This window comes from Lagenorhynchus albirostris, chromosome 1 (assembly GCF_949774975.1).
Source record: "Lagenorhynchus albirostris chromosome 1, mLagAlb1.1, whole genome shotgun sequence".
Taxonomy (NCBI): domain Eukaryota; kingdom Metazoa; phylum Chordata; class Mammalia; order Artiodactyla; family Delphinidae; genus Lagenorhynchus; species Lagenorhynchus albirostris.
This window is the reverse complement of record NC_083095.1, coordinates 132,904,016-132,923,375: the sequence shown is the minus strand read 5'-3', so window position 1 is coordinate 132,923,375 and position 19,360 is coordinate 132,904,016. Positions and strand designations below refer to the sequence as shown.

The following is a 19,360-nucleotide window of genomic DNA, read 5'->3' as shown; positions in this document are numbered from 1 at the left end:
GTAAGAAGAGGAAGGGACACCAGAGCTTGGTCTCTCCATGTGCACAGAAAGAAGTCACGTAAGCACATAGCGAGATGGTAGTCATCTGCTAGCCAAGCAGAGGGTCCTCGTCAAGAACTGAGTCTGCCAGCACCTTGATCTTGGACTTCCCAGTCTAAAGAAGTATGAGAAATATATGTGTGTTGTTTAAGCCACCCAGCCTATGGTATTTGGTTATGGAAGCTTAAAATGACTAAGACAGTAATCTTTGGCTCCCTCTCTCTCTGACACACACACACCACCTCATCCAATCTGCCAGGAAATCCTATTGGCTCCACCATTAACAAGCACCCAGAATCTGCCCACTTCTCCCCACCTCCATCAAGACCCCCTGGTCCAAGCCCCCACCATCTCTTCCCTGGATCATTGCAACAGTCTACTGACGGATCTCCCTGCTTCCATTCTGGCCCCCTTCACAGTAGCTGGAATGATCTAGTTAAAATGAAATTCAGATCGTGTCATATCACTATTCAGAACCTTCCATGTCTCCCTGCTTTCCCTGCTTCATTCTGAGTAAAAGCCAAGGCTTTAGGGTGGCCCACAAGGCCTTGCGTGATCTGGCTCTTGATCCCTCTCTGGTCGCACATCCCACTCTCTCCCTCCCTCACCCTGTTCCAGCCACACTGGCCTTCTCACTGAGCCCTGAACAGGCCAGGCCTGCTCCTGACTCGGGGTCCCAGACATTTGTGTGACTCATTCTCTCGCTTCCTACAGGTCTTTTCTTTACTGCCACCTCCCAGTAAGGCCTTCCTGACTACCATATTCAAGTCACCCAACACCTCCCATCCCCTCACCTGCTTTATTTTTTTCTCCTTAGCACCTAATACTTATACTACACGCACTGTATTTCACTTGTTTATTTTCCCTTGGCTGTCTCTCCTTCACTAGAGCTCGTTCCATGGAGCAGCAGGGGATTTTTTTGATCAATTTTGTTCACTGTTAGGTCCCTAACCAAAACAGTACCTAACACGTAGTAGGTGCTCAATCAATGCTTACTGAATAAAGGGACAGATGAATAGAAAACTGAGCTGAGGGCGTGACATACATAGGCAATTCACAGATAAGTTGAAATGGCCAAAAAATGTACACAGATATGCTCAACTTCATCAGTGATCAAAGAAATGTAAAAGAAATCAGTTTTAACTATCAGATTGGTGGGGATTTAAGTGATTGATAATGTCATGGTTGGCAAGGGTGAAGGGAGGAGGCCTCTTGTACATGATATGTGGGCACAAGTTTCTGCAGGTCGATCTGGCCTATGGATCAAACCTTGAAATGTGCGTAACCTCTGACCCAGACAGTCTACTTCCAGAAACATTCCCAAAGGACCCATAACACAAGTGCACACAGAGGTACGAACTGGGAGGTTCTCTGAGTGAGGTTTATAAATAGCCAAACACTGGAAACAATCGAAATGGCCACCAACGGGATTAATAATTGATAAAATGATTTAAAGACCATCCATACAATGGGCGTAAAAGGATAGAGAAGAAGGTTAGAATGATTTACACCATATTAAGTGAAAAATCAAGTGACGGGGCAGTATATCTAGTGTGATCTCATGTTTTTCCTTTTAAAATATGTTTATAAGGACACAGAAAAAAGACTGAAAGGATATGATATATGGAACTAGTTAGCAGTGGTTAGCCCTGGCGAGGAAGAGATTATGGGAAGGGGTTGAACTGCATGCTTTAAATACTTCTACACTGTTAGATAGATAGATAGATAGATAGATAGATAGATAGATAGATGATCGATAGATAAACACATAGAGAACATGTTACCTGAACAGTTGGAAAAATGACTCCGCCTAAGGAGAAGACACTTCCTTTGTCTCCCCAAATGTTGAAGGATGCAGAAATAGGACATTCTAAGCCCTCATGATCTGGCCCTGCCTCATCCCTGATACCCCACCACCTCCACCCCAACACCCTCGGCATGCTGGGTTCCAAGCTCACGAGACCGTTTTCTATTCCTAGATCCTCTCACAGCTCTGATCACGGGCCCAAAGCCCTGACCAACCCCGCCCAGTGACCGCCTCAGCCGGAATTCTGCTGTCAGAGAGCCAGAGGGGAAGACAAGGACCCAAAGAGCACTCTTAACAGCCAGGACTGCTGCCCCAGCGTCCAGCAGGAACCCCTGGTCTCTGCCCCAGGGATAGCCTGCAGGACCTGGGAGATTAGGAAATACCACTGATTGTGGCCTGAGTAGACCCGGCCGCCCTTGGCTCCAGGGCACCCTCCACAGGCACTGGATGCAGCTGACCCGAGGGGACCAAGGTGAACCCAGCACAGAGGACTGAACAGAGGAAGAGGGAGCCTGGGCTTTCAGCTCCCACTAGGGTTGCCAGATTTAATAAATAGAATTGTATGTCCCATGCAATATTGGGGACATACTTATGCTAAAAAAATGATTTGTTGTCTTTCTGAAGTTCAGATTTAACTGGACACCTTATATTTTTCCTGGCAAGACTAGCTCCCACCACATCCCAGCCCTCGGGGAACTTGGCCCCAAGCAGAAAGCCTTCCTCCACCTGGGGCTCCCAGGAGCAGCAGAGAAATGTCCTCTCTCAGACCCAACGACCGAGGGGATTAAAAGTGAGCAGGGCTGTTCTTGGTGCCGGAAAGAGCACCTCTGCTCTGAGGGTGTCCTATAGAGAGCAGGGACCTTTTGGAGTAAGAGCCACCACTCACAGAATCACAAACATCAGGGTTGTGAGTACAGCAACTCTGGCAGGGAAAAGCCAGTGACAGCAACGGGTGAGAAACCTCAGATGCAAAACCTCCCACTGCCAAAGAAATTGGCGGGTGTGTACCGCGAAGGCTCCTTAACAAACTGCAGACAGCGAACATGTGAGAGCCAAACGGGGGGCCTCTCAGTGTCCCAGGGAGGCGGCCTGGTGAGGATGGCTTGCTGCTGGAGTGGCCCACTTCTTGGAGGTCTGGGAACTCCTCCCCAGGAGGCCCTGCAGTGACTGGGGACTTCAAACCCCACGCTGTGCCCCTCCCCATTGCCCTGACACTGGCCCATTCAGCCAGGGCGGGGGTCCTTACACTTAGAGCCCTCCCACCCAGTGCAGGAACATAAGGCAGGGAGAGCCCCCCTTGATCTCCCCCTACCTGGGTTAGACGGCACCAGGAGGCAAACAGATGGTCCTCTGGGGGCCCGAGGAGTGGCAGGAGGAGAAGCAGCCTGTCCGTCTCGGTCCCAGCATGCACTGTGGGAAGAGCAGGAAGGTTAGTGCGGACAAAGATGGGGCCTCTGCTACCCGGGCTGGGCCCGCCTCGGCATGGGTCCCCCCAGGCAGATCCTGACCCTCTAGCCCAGCGAGCTCAGCGCTGCCTCCCACCTCAGGGATGGGCCTTGTGGCAGCGGCCTCGCTACCGTCTCCCAGCCCCCTGGACTGCCCTCCCAGGCCTGGTGTCCAAGGGCCTGTTCGAACCCCTCCCTTCTCACCCTCTCACACTGTCTTCAATAGGTCAGGCCCATCTCAGTGAGTCTTGTTCAAAACACACACACGCGCGCGCACACACACACACACACACACACACCACATACACACCAGAGGCAGCTCTACCTCGTTCTCTCTGAGGTTCCCTTTGCTACCCACGAAGTCTGTCCCCTGCCTCCTGGAAGCTTCACTCACATGTCCTCACCCCCAGCACCCTCAACCCAGGATGTCTGGCTTCTGTCCCAACACTGCCCACAATACCCTCAGCAAGGACCCCCACCTGCCCGTCCCAGTGCTCCTGCCCCAGCCTGCTGGGTCTCTGGCTGGCTGGCCACTCCCTCCCGTAGGAGGCTCCTGACACACACTCTCCTCATTTTCATCGCACCCCTTCATCACTCCTCCTTACACATGGTCACAAGCTGCTGTTTCCATCCTCCCCTCCCTTCTCCTCCCTGGGCCATCTCACTCACACCAGTGTTTCAATCACCCTCTATCTATGCCCCCCAGTAGCTCCCATCATGCCCAGAGGAGAGTGGAGGACCCTGACCTGTCTCCCACCCTCCCCTCTCCTCCCTCAGCTCCAGCCACAAGGGCCGCCCCGCAGTTCTCTCTGCTTCCCTCCAGATCCACACAGGCCTGGCCCCTCCTCGTCTGGGTTCAGCTCAGGACACCTCCTCAGAAAGCCTTCCCTGACCACCATGTGCAGGAGCCCCTCCTTACCCGTGTCACACTACCCTGATTGACTGATTTCTCATTTGGTTTTCCCTGTCTCAACAATCCCACAGTGAGCTTTATTGCCAGTCAGGTTAATTGAGGTATAATTTACTTGCAGCAAAATTTACCCTTTTCAGATAACAAATACTAGTGAGGATGTGAAGAAAAGAGAAGCCTTATGCACTGTTGGTGGGAATGTAAATTGGTGCAGCCACTATGGAGAACAGTATGGAGGGTCCTCAAAAAATTAAAAATAGAACTACCATATGATTCAGCAATTCCACTTCTGGGTATATATCCAGAGGAAATGAAAACACTGACTCAAAAAGATATATGCACTCCTGTGTTCACTGAAGCATTATTCACAATAGCCAAGATACGGACACAATCAAAGTGTCCATCAATGGATGAATGGATAAAGAAGATGTGAGATATATATCTATGTAACAAAATATTATTCAGCCATAAAAAATAAGGAAATCCTACCATTTCTGACAACATGGATGGACCTTGAAGGCATTATGCTAAGTGAAATAAGTCAGACAAATACTGTATGTGGAATCTAAAAAAATAAAAATAAAAAAACAAACTCATAGGAAAGGAGATCAGACTTATGGTTACCAGAGGCAGAGGGTTGGGGGAGGAGGAATTGGAGGAAGGTGATCAAAACTTCCAGTTACAAGATAAATAAGTTCTAGGGACACAGAGTACAACATGATGACTATAGTTAACACCACTGTCTGTTATATAGGAAAGTTATTAAGAGAGTAGATCCTAAGAGTTCTTATTACAAGGAGAAAACACTTTATCTCTTTTCTTCCTCCTTTTCTTTCTATTGTACCTATATGAGATGATGGATATTAGGTGGTAATCATTTCACGATATATGTAAATCAAGCCATCATGCTGTACATCTTAAATATATACAGTGATGTATGTCAATTATTTCTCAATAAAACTGGATCAAACTTTACCCTTTTTAGTGCACAGTTCTAAGCTTTGATAGCTGCATACTGCGTGTAACCACTATTGCAGTTAAGGTACAGAACAATTCTATTAACCCCCAGATCCAAAAATCTCCATGAGCTGTCCCTTTGTAGTCAACTTCCCCCACTCCCTACCTCTCACAACCACTGAACTGTTTTCTGCCTCTATAGTTTTGTCTTTTCCAGAATGTCGTACAAATGGATTCATCTATATGTAGCCTTTTGAGTCTAGCTTTGTTCATTTATCAAATAATGCATTTGAGATTTACCTGTGTTGTTTCTTGTACCAGAATTTCATTCTTTTTTTTTTTTAATTGCTGAGTCGTATTTGATTGTTTATCCATGCACCAGCTGAAGGACATTGGGATTTTTTTTCCAGTTTTTGGTGATTATGAATAAAGCCACTATAAATATTCGCATACAGGTTTTTGCAGGAACATAAGTTTATATTTCTCTTGGGTAAATACCTAGCAGTAGGATTGCTGGGTTATATGGTAAGCATATTTTTAACTTTATAAGGAACTTCCACACAGTTTTCCAAAGTGGCTGTACCATTTTGCATTCCCACCAGCAACATATAAGAGTTTCAGTTGCTCTGTATCCTCACCAGCACTTACTGTTGTCAATTTTGCAAGAGTCATTGTAAGAGATACGCAGTGGTATCTCACTGGGGTTTTAATTTGCACTTCCCTAATGACTAATGATGATGAGTGATTTTTTTATGTGCCTGGTTTATTATTTTAGTACCATCACTATTTGAAAGTACCATCTTGATTTAATTATTTCTGTTTATTTTCCATTTCTCCCATCATATGTGAGAGCAGAGACCTTGGCATCTACTCCCCCAATATCTAGAAGATTATCTGGTACTGGATAATGATGATGATGATGATCTCGAGCATTTATAGAGTCCTTATCTTGTGCCCAGTGCTGTTTTGGGTGCTTTACAAATATTAACTCATTTAATCCTCATAACCACCCTAAGAGAGACAGATGCTATCCCCTTTTTAAAGAGGAGAAAACAAAGGCAGAGAGAAGTAATTAACCGGTAGCTAATAAGGGACTGAGCCCAGCTTCAATCCCAGGTCTTCTGGAGTCAGAGTCTACAGTCATAATCAATACATTACCTGGCCCATAGCAGCCACATTTGCTAAAGGAATGAAAATGTGGAAGAAAGGCAACAACTTCAATCCGGCATGCCATGGACTGAATGTTTGTGTCCCCCCAGAATTCGTATGTTGAAACCTGATCTCCAATGTGATGGTATTTGGAGGTGCAGCTTTGGGGAGGTGATTAGGTCATGAGAGTGTAGCCCTCATGAACGGGATTAGTGCCCTTATAAAAGAGACACTGGAGAACCCTGTCACCCCTTGTGCCATGTGAGCTCACAGCGAGAAGATGGGATCTATGAACCAGGAGGCAGGCCCTCACCAGATGCTGAATCTTCCAGCACCCTGATCTTGGATTTCCAGTCTCCAGACTGTAAGAATTAAACTACTGTTGTTTATAAGCCACTCAGTCTCTGGCATTTTGTTATAGTAGCCTGAACAGACTAAGACAGAGTGGCTTCTAGACGCCGCCTCTTGGATTTTCTCCCTCCAAAGCTGAACTCATTCTCACTCTCAATCCTGCTTCTCCTCCTAAAAAATTCATTTTATGTTGGTATGGCAGGTGTCCAATAGGGATAAGAGGGGTGAGGCTGAGTCAAACCTGGAGCCTGATGGTAGAGGGCCTGGGCCGGCCATGGGGCTTATTCATTCGCGGGGACTCTTCCTCAAAGCTTTTCCCATCAGTCCCTCCCACAAACCCTGGGCCTCCCCAGGAGGAGAGAATGAACAGGAAGTCATGGCCTTGGCAATTCTGAAACCCTTGCTCTGAGAGCACCCCATAAAACCCCTGCTACAGATAACTTTACTGCTCACTGAAGGTCTGGGCACGTTTCCTCCATGCCCTCCCCCACACAGAATGTCCCCACACTTCCTCAGATCCTTTTCAGGTAGTTGAGGCCATATGCGAAGTTCTGGCCAGTGGGCTGTGAACAAAAGTGATGTGTGTCACTGCTGGGCCAATGCCTTTAGGAGCCAGTGTGTGCCTCTACCACTTTCTCTTCTTTGCCACAGTGGCTGAAGGAGGCCACAGGTTCCAGATGGGGCAGCTACCACACGGTGGAGCTTCTGTCAGCCTGGGTCCCTGCGTGACTAAATGGACCAGAGGCTGCCACCCTCCCCACTTCCCACATCGAACATGTAATGTGAATTCGTATGGTAAAGGAAGAAAGAAGAAAGGAGCCTTGTCGCATTCAATCACTGAGAGTTCAGAGAGAGCTTGTTCGTGCAGCACATCACTATGCTACCTACACCCCCACTGGCCACATGGGGGCGTATGGTTTGAGAACACGTTTGGATGACTTTCTGGGTGACAGAATTAAGCTCCATTTGGGAGCCCCTAAATGACTAGGATTTCAGTGGGGGATGGAGTATCTCAATCACCAAGTTGAAAGGTTCCCCATTCGCAAGGGAAAGGGGGCAGTTCCAGGCCCTTTGGCAGGATCCACCAGCAGGCCCATCCCCATCTGGGGAAGGGAGGTGTGAGCCGAGGCAGCTGGGAGCATCTCCATGAGAGCTGGGGCCTTGGCCTACATTCAAGGGCTTGAACTTGACTTTAGAACAAAGGCTGGAGTGTCTTTAGAGCTTTATCCCTAACTCAGGTTTGGGACCAGCTCTCAGAAAGGCGCTTGGACCCCAAACCGGTCTGTCCTGGATGGACAGTTTGGGGTCGGGGAGGGGGAAGGAAACTCCAACAGGGCCTTGGAGCCGCAAATGACAATGCACTGCAAGCTTAATTGTAGGTTTATATTTTGAACTTACTGACACTTTAGCAATGATCCCCTTGAATGTTGTATGCTCCTGTGGGACAACACAGGGAATAGGGAGAAGAGGCCTCCCCTCAAGATAAGAGTGGGGCGCTGGTAGACAATCTGAGGGGAAAGCCCTTAGTTCATATAAAGCCCCTGTGACTTCTTGCCTTTTCCAAGAAATAAGATTTGGCTACAGTAAAATACACTGTCTACTGCCACACACACCCTCCAAACTGGTACAATACGGCTTCTTTGAGGCCATTAAAAAGACTTCTTGAGAATGAGCGCTGGACGCCGGTGTCAATTCTTGTCTACGTGCATCCAAAGGCCTGTGGTTTTGAAATGGGGCCAGGGTAGCTGGAAACTGTGGCCTTGCATGGCGCCCGGCAGGGGTACTGGGGTGGGGACTTGGATCAGAAGCAGGGGTGGGGTTGTTTAAAGTGTAGAAGCCCCTTGGGCAAAGGTGGAGGTGGTGGAACCCAGGGACCTGGGGACAGGGGCTTCTAAAAGAGCAGTCGTAAGAAATCCTCTCTCAGAGGCTTTGGGGGTGGGGGGCCTGCAGTTGGGTGTGGCTGTTCCCTGGGAAGGACTGAAGCGAGTTTTGCCACCATTTTGGCTAAGAATAAAAGGGTGTGACTGGGCTTCCCTGGTGGCACAGTGGTTGAGAGTCCGCCTGCCGATGCAGGGGACACAGGTTCGTGCCCCAGTCCGGGAAGATCCCACATGCCGTGGAGCGGCTGGGCCCATGAGCCATGGCCGCTGAGCCTGCGCGTCCGGAGCCTGTGCTCCGCAACGGGAGGGGCCCCAACAGTGAGAGGCCCGCGTACCGCAAAAAAGAAAAAAAGAAGGGTGTGACTGATACAGTTCAACTGAAAACAAAATCCCCCAAAGAAACAGGCAATAACTGCTCCATTCTTTACCACGAGGGTTTATTTACTTGGGGGGTTATTTATTTTTTTTAATTTTATTTATTTTTTTGGCTGCGTTGGGTCTTCATTGCTGCACGTGGGCTTTTCGCTCTAGTTGTGGCGAGCGGGAGCTACTCTTTGTTGCGGTGCGCGGGCTTCAGTAGTTGTGGCACGCAGGCTGGCACACGGCCTCTAGGGCACAGGCTCAGTAGTTGCGGTGCCCAGGCTTAGTTGCTCCGCGGCATGTGGGAATCTTCCCGGACCAGGGATTGAACCCATGTCCTCTGCATTGGCAGGCGGATTCTTAACCACTGTGCCACCAGGGAAGTCCCTATTTGGGGATTTATTTACTTGGGGGTTTATTTTGATGATGAGAAATCCATAATGATAAGTTTGGTGATTTCAGTGAGTTTTTTTGGCATAGGAGAAAATCTAAATTGGGTGCAGACCTGAGATTTTAACCCAACTTGGACACCTTGCACCTACCCTCATGACCACAGGATCTGCTTAGATATGCTAGCGGTAAGGAACTGTGCCCAGAATTTGCTGTGCTTTCTGCTTTTGTTTCCTACAGGCAAGTTTCCTGAGAATTACTCATCCTGGGGTCAAGGATCCAGCGATGGCTTGTGGCTAGAGTGGAGATTTGGCTGGGCTGGCGTCAGCTCAGACCCCTGGCTCGAAAGTAAACTTGAGGATCCCCACTCAGGGAGGAAGGGGTTTTAGGTATGGACCTTATGGTCTGGTATCCAGAGGCCTGGGCAATGTTGGGATGAACGCATTGGCTCGTGGAGAATGCCTGACTAGAACTGCTTGGGGGAGGATTCCGTCAGCGCGACATGAATCGTTTTCCCCTGAATGGTTTTTGCTGACTGACTGGGCTTTAATTCACTGTCTGCTAAGGGTTTGGGGGATGAAAACAGAGGAAGAAGTTTCAAAGGCAAATTTTTTTTTTTTTTTTTTTTTTTTGTGGTACGCGGGACTCTCACTGCTGTGGCCTCTCCCGTTGCAGAGCACAGGCTCCGGACGCGCAGGCTCACGGGCCCAGCCACTCCGCGGCATGTGGGATCTTCCCAGACCGGGGCACGAACCCGTGTCCCCTGCATCGGCAGGCGGACTCTCAACCACTGCACCACCAGGGAAGCCCAAAGGCAAATATTGAAAGAAGTTCCTGTGGGGAATTGAGGAAGAGCTGGCACAGGAGAGAGGTGGCAGGTGGAGGGAGGATGGAGAGGGATGGGAGAGGGTAAAGGGGCACAGACATCACCATCTCATCGCAGTCACCATAGACAGCATCCTGAGAGCTCCGCCCTCACTGGGCTAAGCACTTCCCATGCAAGAACATGTTCAATGCCCACCAGCACCCTAGGAGGTGGTACTGTCACTGTGTGCATTTTCAGGATGGGGATACCGAGGTACAGAGAGGGGGAGTAACTTGCCTTACAAGGAATGGGGCTGAGTTTCAAACCCAGGCAGTCAGGTTCCAGCACTCATCCTAAGAGTCCCTGATGAAACTGGGCTGGTCAGGCTAGAAATGGATGAAAGGCTCCTCAATGCCATTGGCAGGAATTCTGTCTGTGGGGGGTTAGATCTAAGTTGTCCAAAATATCCCCTTTCTGATAGTCACTAGCTCTGTGACCTTGAGCGAGTTACTTACACTGAGTCTGCTTCCTTATCTGTAGAACCTACTTTATATGGCAGTAAAGATTACAGAGCATGTGTGAGTGTGTGCGTGTGCGTGTGTGTGTGTGTGTGTGTTGCCTTGTACAGTACTTGGTAGAGAACAGGAATTCCACGAAAAGTAGACACCCCTCCTCCCTGCCATGGAGCCACAGCACAGATGTGCCAATCTCCAGAACTTCCAAGCATGGACATGGGCATGGACCTGTATATTCATGTATGTACTCATATATCCACATGTCCCTGCCTGGGTGAGCACTCACGTGCACAGGCATGCACTTCCCTCCCTGGTCCTGTCCCTAACTCAGGCCATGCAGTCCGCAGCCAAACACCCAGACGTCACTCTCTCGAGTCCTTTCTTTCCCTCTCTCACCCTCACATCCTCTCCCCATAGTCAGCCAATTCCTGAATATTTCTCAAACTCATCTTCTCCCGGTTCTCCCTCACCCCCACCCCAGCTGGCTTGCAGTCCTCCCTCCACCCACCCTCCACACAGTGGCAACCAGAATGACCTTTCCCAGTCACAAATTTGACCTCACCCCCGCTCCGCTTAAAAGCATTCCAGGAAGCCTGGCCAAGCAAGACGTGAAACTCAGAAGCCCTAAGGAGAAGTCTGACAGATTTGACAGAATAAAGATATCAAGCTTCTGTATGGCCAAAGATACCATAAACAAAGTTAAAAAGACAAACAGCGGACTAAGGGAAATATTTCCAACACGATAACAGACGAACATTTTAAAATTCCTAATATACTAAAAGCTCCTTTTTACCAATAAGAAAAAGGCAAAAAGAAAAGAAAAATAAGCAAAGGATGTGAATAGTCAATTCACCGAGAAGAAAATACAAATGGCCAATAACCACATGAAAAGATGCTCAGTCTCACTGGGGAGAAGGGAAGTGAGTGTTGAAACCACAGTGAGATGTTCTCCTGGATCGGCAAAAATTAAAAAGCTTGATAATGTTCAGTGCGAGGATGGCTGGGGAAATGGCTACCTGCAGATACCAAGCGTGGCCCAACCTTTTGGAAGAGCAATGTGACAGTAGCTATCAAAGTTTAATAAGCATACCCTTTGCCCTGGCAATTCCACATCTAGGAGTCTATCCTATAGAAAGGCTTACACGTGTCAGCCAAGGTATATATACAAGGATGTTCACTGAGGCATTATTTGCAAGAGTGAAAAATTGAAGACCACCTAGATATCCATCAACCCAGGACTAGTTACATAAATTACGTTATGTCCAAACAATGGAGTATTAGGCAACAATTAAAAAGAACATGGGAGATCCGTATGCGGTGACACTGACAGATGCCCACAACACACTGGTAAATGGAAGTTGTAGAGTAATGTGCATAATACAATTCCATTTCTTTTTTTAGATAATATACAATAAGTATGTTTATAAAAGCACAGAAAAACTTCTGGAAGGAGGCACACCAGACCAACAATAGTGGGACCTCGGCAAAATGAGATCTAAGGGCAAAGAGGGAACTTCCCTACTTAATAGGACACACTTCTATATTGTTTCAATTTTTGCATGAGCAAACATTGCTTTTGTGGTAAAAAAAAAAAAAAAAAAAAAAAGGAAAGGAAAAAAGAAGAAAAATACTCCATCCATGGCCCCTCACTGGCTGTAAGAGAAAGTCCAAACTCCTCGGGGTGGCCCCTAAGGTCCCTCAGGACACAGCCCTTGTGTGCCACCAGCCTAGGTCTCCCCTTGTCCCATTCTTTGCCTAAGTCTAGATAGACAAGCTCAGCTCCCTTTTAGTCCCCCAGACTGCCTCTGGGCCTCTGTCCCTGTGGTTCTATCTTCCCGCAGTGTCCTTTCCTGCCTCCTGTGCCTTATCTTTCGAGTCGTTTCTCGTGTGTCGCCACCTTCTGGAAACTCTCCCTGAACATTCCCCCACACTCTGCCTTCTCTCTCCCTCCCAGCAACGGTGACAGCCAACAACCAGGGAGCACACATGTGTCTGTGTCGGGGCTGTGCTGTATGCTTTGCATTGTACTGATTTCTTCAATCCTCATAGCAACCCTAGGAAGGTCTGTCATCACCTCATTTAACAGATGAGGAAACTGAGGCAGAGAGGGGTTACCCAACTTGCTCAAAGTCACACAGCCAACAATCAGCAGAGCCAGTGAGTGGTGCCGGGCAGGGCACCCGTGCACCCGTGCAGCCCCCCAACAGCGCTCAGCACAAAGTAGCTATACCTGCCAGGCTTCAAGACTTGCCTGGGAGTTGCCTCAAAGTTGGGGTTTGTCTTGTTCTTGCCCCCAGAACCTGGGCAGGTCAGGCGTGCACAGGGAGGTCTGCTGGGCCTGGAAGCCAGCCCCCAACGCCACCCAGCCAGGGCTAAAGGAAGCAGCTGGTCTCCTCAGGGAGCTCGGGCGGCGGTGAGGAAGGGGGCTGGGACCAGCGCAGCTGGGGGCCAGCTGACCCAGGGCTGCTGAGGAAAGGAATGGTTTGTGGAGCTGCAGCCCCACCCGAGGCGGGGACCCAAGCTACTCCCCGCACACCTACTGTGTGTCAGGCCCTGGGGGTAACGGGCCAGGGAAACCGGGGGCCAGAAGACTACTCTGCCCTCCACGTGCTGTAAAGTCAGACACATGGAGACCAGGAGCCTAAGAGAGGGACAGGCCAAGAGCCGTCGGAATGTGCTCGCAGGAGCGGGGGCCTGGCTTCTGATTGGGATGAAGCAGACAGGGGGTCTCCATGAAGGAAGTGGCACCTGGGCCCAGCCTAAAAAGATGAAGGGGATCTGGGCAGATGCAGTTGGGAAGGGAACTCCGGGGGGCTGGAACAGCTGGAACAAGGGCCTGGGGGTAGGCAGGTGTGCGGAGCGTTGGGGAAGAGTCACTGGTTTTGGCTGGAGCACAGGACAAGTAGGGAAGCAGCAGTGGACGCAGGGGTAGGGGTGCTGGGGGCCCTTGGAGGGGGCAGCTGCCTGCAGGTGAGGAGGGGGCACTCTGCAGCGGGTGGATTGCCTACGATCGGAACCTAGCAGGCAAATCCACCTTTGCAGTTAGCTGCAGGACAGTGGCTTAGCTCTCCACCTCAGTGCCCTCATCTAGAAAGTCATGCACCTTCCTAGACTGCTGAGAGAATTCAATGAGACAGTGATTTGAAGCACCTGGGACCCAGGGAGGGGGGATGGCCACGTCTGGCGGGGGCGCCGTGCCCAAGGAGGCCAAGGTGGCTCGCGGGGCATCTGCCCGTGTGATGTGAACTTGTGGGGGCAGATGAGCCACAGGGCCTCCCAGCCCGGCAAAAGTATTCACATACTATCCTTGTGTTTAAAGTATAAACTCCAGGTAATGTCATTTCACACTCTGCACCTTAAAGAGACACGAGAGGCAGAGCCCCACGATCTTGAGCAGGTCCCTGCCCCTCCCAGGGCCTCAGTTTCCCCATGCGAGTGGTAGGTAACTGTTCGGGTGGCTTCTCCAGGGCTGGTTATTCAGAAGGGGTTGAGCCATGGAAGGAGGGAACTGGGGGGGCGGGGGGAGGTGCAGAAATCCAGAGGGGTGGGATTCAGAGAGGGGAGGAGTGGGGATGGAGGAAGGAGAAGACCCTCCTTCCTGGGGCTAGTCCCCTACCCAGCCAAGGCCCTCCTCACACCCCCTACTCCGAGGCCCACCAGCCCCAGCCCGTGCCCGGGTCGTATTCACTCAGTTCGGGGTGGAGAAGTTGGAAGAAGAGGAGCCCCTGCCTCCCAGGGCAAGTTACTCGCGGGAACAGTGGTGTGCAGGCCCGGAGACAAGTAAGACCTGCGACCATGCCCCACTGGGCTACTTCAGGCGGAGGGTCATTAGGCAAGTCCCCGCACATATCCATTTCCTCTTCTGTGAAATGGATAAAAATGCTTTCCTTGTAAGTACTATTGCCAGCCCAGTGCCCAGCACACCACCAACCTGGCCCAGAGGTGAGGCCTTTGGCTCACCAGGAGCTGAGCACGCCCTGGGGGAGTCACAGCCAGCTCTTGGAGGCGGGGAGAATCACTCACCCTAGGCACCCCCAAGACCCCCACGGGTGCCGTCCTCCTCATCGCTCACAGGGACCCTATCTTAGCTGCTTCCCCACTGGCCCAGCTCCAGCACCTCCCCCTCCCACTTGCTGCCAGAGGAAGGCTCCAAGTGAGGCCCACTTCGACTCTGATCACTCGGCCGTCGTTGAATGCTTGCTTGCCACCTCCCCCACCAGCCCTGTGGGCAGGAACCACGTCTGATTCATCTCATCCATTGCAGAGTGTGGGGTCTGGCACAGGAGTCCTGCCCACAGGCAGCAGAGCTAGCAGTGGGAATGAACAAACACGACCATTCACCCCTCCCACCCGGCACCTGTTGCTCTGCTGAGTATCCGTGACAATGCTGGGCTCAGTGTGGGGCTGGGGTCAGAGCTTAGCGTGGGAGCAGGATCAAGATTCAGTCTGCACAAGATCGGGCTCAGTGTGGGGCTGGGGTCAAAGTTCAGTCTGTCCAGGAGCAAGGCTCGGTGTGGGACTGGGGTCAGGGTTCAATGAAGGAGGTTTTCTGCCTCCTACCGTGAAGGGCTCAGGACTTCTCCCAGCCTTACCCACTGCTTTGAAAACAACATAGCCTATCCCTGGGGTGCTGGGGCCTGTCTTCTGAGTCTCCACTGTGCCCACCCTCTACTCAGGCAAGGCCTGTCCTCTGCTCCACTCCAGGCAGCTATGCCGGGATTGCCATACTCACTATGCCCCAGCCGCCACCTGACTCCTACAGAAGGGGCTTAAGGCAGGAAGTGCCTCCTTGCATCCTTAACTGGCCTTCAGAGACACAGCAGGACAGTCAGCCTTCTGGCATGAATGCATTCCTAAGCCTAAGAGAAGTGGTTTGTGAGTTAGCGCAGATCTTTCTATTATCCACCCTGCTGTCCCCACTCCATTAGCCCAGAGGATCCAGTGCCAACAGAGGTAAACCCAGGTCTGGCTGAACATGAAGGCGAAGGTGTTCGCTGGTACATGGCCGTGAGATATGCCGCCCAAATACCTCCTCCTATCACAGTGCCTGAAATCCCTCCTTTGTGCTCCTTGCTTTAAGTAACTCTTGCTGACCCTCCTCGGAAACCTCCATCCTGAATCAGTTTTCAGCTGGGTGCGGAGACTGCTGGATCCCTCAGCCCTGGGCGACTCAGGTCTAGCCCAGGTCTGGCACTCACAGGGCTCAGAAACAGGAGCTGAATCAGAGACTGGCCTGAGTGGGCATCGGAGCTGGGCAGAAGGCTGAGCCCGCCCCTCAGCAGCCCCACTCACCCAGCCAAACCCTCTACGACTACTCCGCCTGCTACTCTCAAGCAGAGGGTCAAGCTGGTTTGCTGGAAAGACACATGGTTCTTATTTTAATTAATTAAAGAAAAAATCTAATCACTGCATTAAACTTCTCATTACTCCACTTGAATACCCTTTAAGTAAATTTAATTACCAGAGGGTTGGGTTTCCTAGCCTCTTTCATTAGCTTCTGATAAGATGAGGAATGGGAAGGGAAGAGGGTGAGAAACAGAACAATGCCATTTTTAACCCAAGGAGGGCAAGGTGGGCGTTGTACTGGGGCTACCATGGTCAGGCTTTGGTGCCGCCCTGAGGACAGGCTTGGCCTTGGGCCTGGGGAGACCCCCACCCCAGCTGCTTCTAGAAAGGAAAAGGCCTAGCATTTGGCTGCAGTCAGCACTGAATGCTTCATTTATGGCCACTCTTGGTTATTTATACCCCACCTCCTTCTAAAAGAGTTTGAGGCTGCTAAGAACAGCACAAACTGAAACATAAGAGAAGAGATCAGAACAAGGGAAAAATATGAGAGAGAAGAAGATGAAGCCAATGGCAAGACTACTGAGCAACTGCATGCCACAGCATCCTGAGCACTTATCAGAAATGGGCCATGAACCAGCTATGAGCTTCCTAGCAGCCAAGGCAAAGAGAGCAACACATCTTGGCACTAATGCAGTAACCAATAGAGTATTCATAAGGAAATGCACACTGAGCCTCAGGCTTTCCATCTGTAAAAAGGGTGGAGCTGGCGGATGAACTAAAGGAAATAACCATTGGCTGGAGCAGTCAGCAAAGGTTTTCTAGAGAAGGAGAGACCTAAACTGGGCCTTAAAAAAAAGGATAGGGCAGGGGCTTCCCTGGTGGCACAGTGGTTGAGAGTCCGCCTGCTGATTCAGGGGACACGGGTTCGTGCCCCAGTCCGGGAGGATCCCACATGCCGCGGAGCGGCTGGGCCCATGGGCCATGTCCGCTGGGCCTGCGCGTCCGGAGCCTGTGCCCCGCAACGGGAGAGGCCACAACAGTGAGAGGCCCGCGTACTGCAAAAAAAAAAAAAAAAAAAAAAGGATAGGGCAGACTCATCTATAATAATCATTTGTTATTTGCCTCCCCTAGTTGGAGGCATCTCTTCCTGCCAGCAGGACCCTGAGCTTCCTTTGGGAAACACTCTCCCCCTCATTCCTGGTCACATGGTTGGGGAAGGACAGACCCTTATCCCCAGCCCATCTATGTTTCCAAGCCCTGCGGACCCAATTAAAGGAGCAGGACGATCTTAATCCTGCCAATAGGGCCCAAGAGATCAACCCCAGGACTTTTATTTGTTCTATCAGGAAAGCAGATTTTGTCTCTAGCCCAGACCCCAGATTTCAACCTGGTAGCATGTTGCCTCAGAAACTGCTGGCATGTGAAAAGCCACTAGGAGTGGAGCCATCACCAAAAAAGAGAAGCAGAGACATACAGACAGAAAACAGATCCTGTTCACATTGTTGAAACCACTGGATCAAGCCCTGCCTGAAGCCCAACCTACCGCTGGACACTTCAGTCACATGAGCTGATCACTTCATTTTATTGAAATAAGATTTTTGCTGCTTGCAACCAAAGGGATCCTGACAGAGACAGTGTTCAGAAATGTATCCTTCCTGTTCCAGAGAGCAAGAAGGCTCAGACATCCCCAGGAGCTAGGGAGTAGGCAGGGTGGGTGTGCCACCTACCGTGACCGCTATTGCGCCTGCTGAGTCCTGAAGCTTGAGGAGTCCCTGCGGCGCAGGCTGAGGTGAGGAACAGGCGTGAGAGCGGGTGCAGGGGCTGGACAGGGCCAGAGCCCTGGAACGCCGGCAGGAGGCAGACTCAAGGCAGCCAGGACATGGCTGTGGGGTCCCTAGAAAAAGGAGAAGCAAGAGTGAGCAGTACAGTTCACATGGGGGACAGAGGGGCACAGGGCGTAAGGCAGATGGTGGCCACACCTTGACAAAGGTGAGGCCAAAGTCAGCCAAGTTTACCTTCACCTCCTCACATCTTGTATCTCATTTCCCCTATTTACTGCCCCCTTCCCCTGGAGTACCCTGAGGCTGTAGGAGAGCATCTGTAGAAGGCCTTCCCTCTGAAGAGAAGGGAGGGCTCTGGGGCAGGCATGGCGGGAATCCAGGTGCCAGAGTGTATGTGCCTGGTGTGGGGAGAGGGCGGGGGAGCTTCACCCTCAGTACTGTGGACTCATTTCTCACAGTTCCTCTCCCAGTGCGTGCCCAGAACTAGGCCTAGGGCAGCCAGAACAGGACAAAACTGAGTGAGGCAGCCGCCTCCTTTGATATCTGGCCTGGACTTCTAAAAGAGTCCTAGAGAGGACAATGCTTAACCCAAGGGCATGAATGGTGGCGTTCCAGGCATAGGCAGAGAGCAGTGCAGGCCCTCCAAGTGCCTTCCTGTTTGAGGAACCAGGAATCCAACTACTCTGGCTTCACACCAGCCTCCCTTGGGCGCTGTCCCTGGCTGGGGGGCCACCCCTCGAGGGGCCCACACTCTTCTGCAGCTTCTCTCTGAGACCGAGCTGGGACCTTTGGGGAGACAAAGAGGGTGAGGATATTTCAGACTCAGGACACTGCCAGAGGTCCTGGGCTTTGGAAAGTCACTAAGCCTCTTTAGGCCCTTAATGAATCCTCTGATCTAAAGGATGCTGGCTTTCCTCCCGGCTCCAGAAAAAGGCATGATGACAGAGATCTTGAATCACAGAACATTGGGCTGATTGGATCTCTAGAAATGTCTCTAGACCAGCACAGTCGAATAGCGCTTTCTGCAATGATGAATGTGTTCAGTACCTGTGCTGCCCGATAACGGTAGCCACTAGCCACACGCGGATATTGGAATGTGGGTAGTGACACTAAGAATCTGATTTTTTTCTTTTCTTTTATTCGTTTGTATTTAAATCAAAATAGCCACATGTGGCTAGTGGCTACCGCATTGAATAATACAGCCCTGGACCAACACTTGCCCTAAAAAAATTTCTAAATTTTTTTAGAAAAACACATACACAAAAACGAAAACATTCAAACTGAAGCTATTGATGCATCCAAGAGACCTCGACTGTGAACGTAATCCACCTCCTGGCAGTCCCTGGCCACAGTACCCAGAGAAAACTGAGGTCCAGAGAGGAGAAGGGATTTGCTCAGGGTCACATAGAGAGTGGCAAAGGCAAAACCCAGAACTCAGGTCCTCAGACTCCTAGCCCCCGCTCTCCACGGCACCCACTGCCCTTCCCATGGTGGCCTTATGTTCTCCCATCTTGCTCAGCACTGTCACGGAGTGTCTTGCTGCCCCACTACCCAAGCTGCTGCTCCTGGGGCAGGGTATCAGGCCCCTTTTGAAGGGACCTAACTCTCCCAGACACTGCTGCTGTCCCATCCCCCAGCACCCCAGCAAAGCAGCCTCAGTGACTAGCCCTGAGGTTGGCTGGGGA

The 19,360-nt window shown here is 50.7% G+C and overlaps 1 protein-coding gene across 1 annotated transcript in view; it reads right to left on the bottom strand.

Annotated features, from left to right (window-relative positions):
- The window catches only part of LINGO1 (leucine rich repeat and Ig domain containing 1), an 80,784-nt gene extending 63,030 nt beyond the window's left edge, over positions 1-17,754 (bottom strand). The window contains exons 1-2 of the mRNA XM_060154675.1: positions 17,622-17,754; positions 3,159-3,256 (exon numbers count right to left, since the gene is read on the bottom strand). The gene's annotated coding sequence lies outside the window, so the exon portion shown is untranslated. The remainder of the gene's footprint in view (positions 1-3,158; positions 3,257-17,621) is intronic.
- Positions 17,755-19,360: the final 1,606 nt, after the last annotated feature.